A 7,289-nucleotide genomic window follows, 5' to 3' on the forward strand; every position below is an offset into this window, starting at 1 on the left:
AATGTACAATAGATCACCGGTGTTTAGACATCTCTAATGTACAATAGATCACCGGTGTTTGGACATCTCTAGTGGACAGTAGATCACCAGTGTTTAGACATCTCTAGTGTACAATAGATCACCAGTGTTTGGACATCTCTAGTGTACAGTAGATCAACAGTGTTTAGACATCTCTAGTGTACAATAGATCACCGGTGTTTGGACATCTCTAGTGTACAGCAGATCACCAGTGTTTAGACATCTCTAGTGTACAGTAGATCACCATTGTTTAGACATCTCTAGTGTACAGCAGATCACCAATGTTTGGACATCCCTTGTGTACAGTAGATCACCAGTGTTTAGACATCTCTTGTGTACAGCAGATCACCAGTGTTTGGACATCTCTAGTGTACAGTAGATCAACAGTGTTTAGACATCTCTTGTGTACAGTAGATCACCAGTGTTTAGACATCTCTTGTGTACAGCAGATCACCAGTGTTTGGACATCTCTTGTGTTCAGCAGATCACCAGTGTTTAGACATCTCTAGTGTACAATAGATCACCAGTGTTTGGACATCTCTAGTGTACAGTAGATCAACAGTGTTTAGACATCTCTAGTGTACAGCAGATCACCAGTGTTTGGACATCTCTAGTGTACAGTAGATCAACAGTGTTTAGACATCTCTAGTGTACAATAGATCACCAGTGTTTGGACATCACTTGTGTACAGTAGATCACCAGTGTTTAGACATCTCTTGTGTACAGCAGATCACCAGTGTTTGGACATCTCTTGTGTACAGCAGATCACCAGTGTTTAGACATCTCTAGTGTACAATAGATCACCAGTGTTTGGACATCTCTAGTGTACAATAGATCACCGGTGTTTGACATCTCTAGTGGACAGTAGATCACCAGCGTTTAGACATCTCCAGTGTACAATAGATCACCGGTGTTTAGACATCTCTAATGTACAATAGATCACCGGTGTTTGGACATCTCTAGTGGACAGTAGATCGCCAGTGTTTAGACATCTCTAGTGTACAATAGATCACCGGTGTTTGGACATCTCTTGTGTACAGTAGATCACAAGTGTTTAGACATCTCTAGTGTACAATAGATCACCGGTGTTTGGACATCTCTTGTGTACAGTAGATCACAAGTGTTTAGACATCTCTAGTGTACAATAGATCACCGGTGTTTGGACATCTCTAGTGGACAGTAGATCACCAGTGTTTAGACATCTCTAATGTACAATAGATCACCGGTGTTTGGACATCTCTAGTGGACAGTAGATCACCAGTGTTTAGACATCTCCAGTGTACAATAGATCACCGGTGTTTAGACATCTCTAATGTACAATAGATCACCGGTGTTTGGACATCTCTAGTGGACAGTAGATCACCAGTGTTTAGACATCTCTAGTGTACAATAGATCACCGGTGTTTGGACATCTCTTGTGTACAGTAGATCACAAGTGTTTAGACATCTCCAATGTACAATAGATCACCGGTGTTTAGACATCTCTAATGTACAATAGATCACCGGTGTTTGGACATCTCTTGTGTACAGTAGATCACAAGTGTTTAGACATCTCCAATGTACAATAGATCACCGGTGTTTAGACATCTCTAATGTACAATAGATCACCGGTGTTTGGACATCTCTAGTGGACAGTAGATCACCAGTGTTTAGACATCTCTAGTGTACAATAGATCACCAGTGTTTGGACATCTCTAGTGTACAGTAGATCAACAGTGTTTAGACATCTCTAGTGTACAATAGATCACCGGTGTTTGGACATCTCTAGTGTACAGCAGATCACCAGTGTTTAGACATCTCTAGTGTACAGTAGATCACCATTGTTTAGACATCTCTAGTGTACAGCAGATCACCAATGTTTGGACATCCCTTGTGTACAGTAGATCACCAGTGTTTAGACATCTCTTGTGTACAGCAGATCACCAGTGTTTGGACATCTCTTGTGTACAGCAGATCACCAGTGTTTGGACATCTCTAGTGTACAGTAGATCAACAGTGTTTAGACATCTCTTGTGTACAGTAGATCACCAGTGTTTAGACATCTCTTGTGTACAGCAGATCACCAGTGTTTGGACATCTCTTGTGTTCAGCAGATCACCAGTGTTTAGACATCTCTAGTGTACAATAGATCACCAGTGTTTGGACATCTCTAGTGTACAGTAGATCAACAGTGTTTAGACATCTCTAGTGTACAGCAGATCACCAGTGTTTGGACATCTCTAGTGTACAGTAGATCAACAGTGTTTAGACATCTCTAGTGTACAATAGATCACCAGTGTTTGGACATCACTTGTGTACAGTAGATCACCAGTGTTTAGACATCTCTTGTGTACAGCAGATCACCAGTGTTTGGACATCTCTTGTGTACAGCAGATCACCAGTGTTTAGACATCTCTAGTGTACAATAGATCACCAGTGTTTGGACATCTCTAGTGTACAGTAGATCAACAGTGTTTAGACATCTCTAGTGTACAATAGATCACCAGTGTTTGGACATCTCTAGTGTACAGTAGATCAACAGTGTTTAGACATCTCTAGTGTACAATAGATCACCGGTGTTTGGACATCTCTAGTGTACAGCAGATCACCAGTGTTTAGACATCTCCAATGTACAATAGATCACCGGTGTTCAGACATCTCTCGTGTACAGCAGATCACCAGTGTTTGGACATCTCTTGTGTACAGTAGATCACCAGTGTTTAGAAGTTTTTTATGATTAGATTAGAGATACAGCACTGAAACAGGCCCTTCGGCCCACCGAGTCTGTGCCGAACATCAACCACCCATTTATACTAATCCTACACTAGTCCCATATTACTACCAAACACCCCCACCTGTTCCTATATTTCCCTACCACCTACCTATACTAGTGACAATTTATAATGGCCAATTTACCTATCAACCTGCAAGTCTTTTGGCTTGTGGGAGGAAACCGGAGCACCCGGAGAAAACCCACGCAGACACAGGGAGAACTTGCAAACTCCACACAGGCAGTACCCGGAATCGAACCCGGGTCCTTGGAGCTGCGAGGCTGCGGTGCTAACCACTGCGCCACTGTGCCGCCCTCCAATGTACAGTCCATCGCCAATGTTTAGACATTTCTAGTATACAGTAGATCACCAGTGTTTAAACATCTCTAATGTACAGTCCATCGCCAGTATTTGGACATCTCTAATGTACAGTCCATTGCCAAGGTTTACACATCTCCAATGTACATTCCATTGCCAGTGTTTAGACATCTCCAATGTACATTCCATTGCCAGTGTTTTGACATCTCCAATGTACATTCCATTGCCAGTGTTTTGACATCTCCAATGTACAGTAGATTGCCAGTGTTTAGAAATCTCAAATGTACATTCCTTTGCCAGTGTTTCGACATCTCCAGTGTATATTCCATTGCCAGTGTTTTGACATCTCCAATGTACATTCCATTGCCAGTGTTTAGACATCTCCAATGTACAGTCCAGTGCCAGTGTTTTGACATCTCCGATCGACAGTCCATCGCCAGCGTTTTGACATCTCCAATGTACAGTCCATCGCCAGTGTTTTGACATCTGCAATGCACAGTCGATTGCCAGTGTTTCGATATCTCCAATGTACATTCCATCGCCAGCGTTTTGACATCTCCAATGTACAGTCCATTGCCAGTGTTTCGACATCTCCAATGTACATTCCATTGCCAGTGTTTTGACACCTCCAATGTACAGTCCATTGCCAGTGTTTAGACATCTCCAATGGACAGTCCATTGCCAGTGTTTTGACATCTCCAATGTGCAGTCCATTGCCAGTGTTTAGAAATCTCAAATGTACATTCCATTGCCAGTGTTTTGACATCTCCAATGTACATTCCATTGCCAGTGTTTAGACATCTCCAATGTACATTCCATTGCCAGTGTTTAGACATCTCCAATGTACATTCCATCGCCAGTGTTTTGACATCTCCAATGTACATTCCATCGCCAGTGTTGTGACATCGCCAATGTACACTCCATTGCCAGTGTTTTGACATCTCCAATGTACATTCCATTGCCAGTGTTTTGACATCTCCAATGTACATTCCATTGCCAGTGTTTTGACATCTCCAATGTACAGTCCATTGCCAGTGTTTAAACATCTCCAATGTACATTCCATAGCCAGTGATTAGCCATCTCTAATGTACATTCCATAGCCAGTGTTTTGACATCTCCAATGTACAGTCCATTGCCAGTGTGTTGACATCTCCAATGTACAGTCCATCACCAGTGTTTAGATATTTCCAATGTACATTCCATTGCCAGTGTTTAGACATCTCCACTGTACATTCCATTGCCAGTGTTTTGACATCTCGAATGTACAGTCGATTGCCAGTGTTTAGACATCTCCAATGTACAGTAGATTGCCAGTGTTTAGACATCCCCAATGTACAGTCCATTGCCAGTGTTTAGACATCTCCAATGTACATTCCATTGCCAGTGTTTTGACATCTCCAATGTACAGTCCATTGCCAGTGTTTAGAAATCTCAAATGTACATTCCATTGCCAGTGTTTCGACATCTCCAGTGTACATTCCATTGCCAGTGTTTTGACATCTCCAATGTACAGTCCATTGCCAGTGTTTAGACATCTCCAATGTACAGTCCAGTGCCAGTGCTTTGACATCTCCGATCGACAGTCCATCGCCAGCGTTTTGACATCTCCAATGTATAGTCCATTGCCAGTGTTTTGACATCTCCAATGTACAGTCCATTGCCAGTGTTTTGACATCTCCAATGTACAGTCCATCGCCAGTGTTTTGACATCTGCAATGCACAGTCGATTGCCAGTGTTTGGACATCTCCAATGTACATTCCATCGCCAGAGTTTTGACATCTCCAATGTACAGTCCATTGCCAGTGTTTCGACATCTCCAATGTACATTCCATTGCCAGTGTTTTGACACCTCCAATGTACAGTCCATTGCCAGTGTTTAGACATCTCCAATGTACAGTCCATTGCCAGTGTTTAGACATCTCCAATGTACATTCCATTGCCACTGTTTAGACATCTCCAATGTACATTCCCTCGCCAGTGTTTTGACATCTCCAATGTACATTCCAGTGCCAGTGTTTAGACATCTCCAATGTACATTCCATCGCCAGTGTTTTGACATCTCCAATGTACATTCCATCGCCAGTGTTGTGACATCGCCAATGTACATTCCATTGCCAGTGTTTAGACATCTCCAATGTACATTCCATCGCCAGTGTTTTGACATCTCCAATGTACATTCCATTGCCAGTGTTTAGACAGCTCCAATGTACATTCCATCGCCAGTGTTTTGACATCGCCAATGTACATTCCATTGCCAGTGTTTAAACATCTCCAATGTACATTCCATAGCCAGTGATTAGCCATCTCTAATGTACATTCCATAGCCAGTGTTTTGACATCTCCAATGTACAGTCCATTGCCAGTGTGTTGACATCTCCAATGTACAGTCCATTGCCAGTGTTTAGACATCTCCAATGTACAGTCCATCACCAGTGTTTAGATATTTCCAATGTACATTCCATTGCCAGTGTTTAGACATCTCCACTGTACATTCCATTGCCAGTGTTTTGACATCTCGAATGTACAGTCGATTGCTAGTGTTTAGACATCTCCAATGTACAGTAGATTGCCAGTGTTTAGACATCTCCAATGTACAGTCCATTGCCAGTGTTTAGACATCTCCAATGTACATTCCATTGCCAGTGTTTTGACATCTCCAATGTACAGTCCATTGCCAGTGTTTAGAAATCTCAAATGTACATTCCATTGCCAGTGTTTCGACATCTCCAGTGTACATTCCATTGCCAGTGTTTTGACATCTCCAATGTACAGTCCATTGCCAGTGTTTAGACATCTCCAATGTACAGTCCAGTGCCAGTGCTTTGACATCTCCGATCGACAGTCCATCGCCAGCGTTTTGACATCTCCAATGTACAGTCCATTGCCAGTGTTTTGACATCTCCAATGTACAGTCCATTGCCAGTGTTTTGACATCTCCAATGTACAGTCCATCGCCAGTGTTTTGACATCTGCAATGCACAGTCGATTGCCAGTGTTTGGACATCTCCAATGTACATTCCATCGCCAGAGTTTTGACATCTCCAATGTACAGTCCATTGCCAGTGTTTCGACATCTCCAATGTACATTCCATTGCCAGTGTTTTGACACCTCCAATGTACAGTCCATTGCCAGTGTTTAGACATCTCCAATGTACAGTCCATTGCCAGTATTTAGACATCTCCAATGTACATTCCATTGCCACTGTTTTGACATCTCCAATGTACATTCCAGTGCCAGTGTTTAGACATCTCCAATGTACATTCCATCGCCAGTGTTTTGACATCTCCAATGTACATTCCATCGCCAGTGTTGTGACATCGCCAATGTACATTCCATTGCCAGTGTTTAGACATCTCCAATGTACATTCCATCGCCAGTGTTTTGACATCTCCAATGTACATTCCATTGCCAGTGTTTAGACAGCTCCAATGTACATTCCATCGCCAGTGTTTTGACATCGCCAATGTACACTCCATTGCCAGTGTTTTGACATCTCCAATGTACAGTCCATTGCCAGTGTTTTGACATCTCCAATGTACAGTCCATCGCCAGTGTTTAAACATCTCCAATGTACAGTCCATCACCTGTGTTTAGATATTTCCAATGTACATTCCATTGCCAGTGTTTTGACATCTCCAATGTACATTCCATTGCCAGTGTTTTGACATCTCCAATGTACAGTCCATTGCCAGTGTTTAAACATCTCCAATGTACATTCCATAGCCAGTGATTAGCCATCACTAATGTACATTCCATAGCCAGTGATTAGCCATCACTAATGTACATTCCATAGCCAGTGATTAGCCATCTCCAATGCACATTCCATTGCCAGTGTTTAAACATCTCCAATGTACATTCCATAGCCAGTGATTAGCCATCACTAATGTACATTCCATAGCCAGTGATTAGCCATCACTAATGTACATTCCATAGCCAGTGTTTTGAAATCTCCAATGTACAGTCCATTGCCAGTGTTTAAACATCTCCAATGTACATTCCATAGCCAGTGATTAGCCATCACTAATGTACATTCCATAGCCAGTGATTAGCCATCTCCAATGTACAGTCCATTGCCAGTGTTTAAACATCTCCAATGTACATTCCATAGCCAGTGATTAGCCATCACTAATCTACATTCCATAGCCAGTGATTAGCCATCACTAATGTACATTCCATAGCCAGTGATTAGCCATCTCCAAT

The sequence above is a fragment of the Heterodontus francisci genome, chromosome X, assembly GCF_036365525.1.
Source record: "Heterodontus francisci isolate sHetFra1 chromosome X, sHetFra1.hap1, whole genome shotgun sequence".
NCBI lineage: Eukaryota > Metazoa > Chordata > Chondrichthyes > Heterodontiformes > Heterodontidae > Heterodontus > Heterodontus francisci.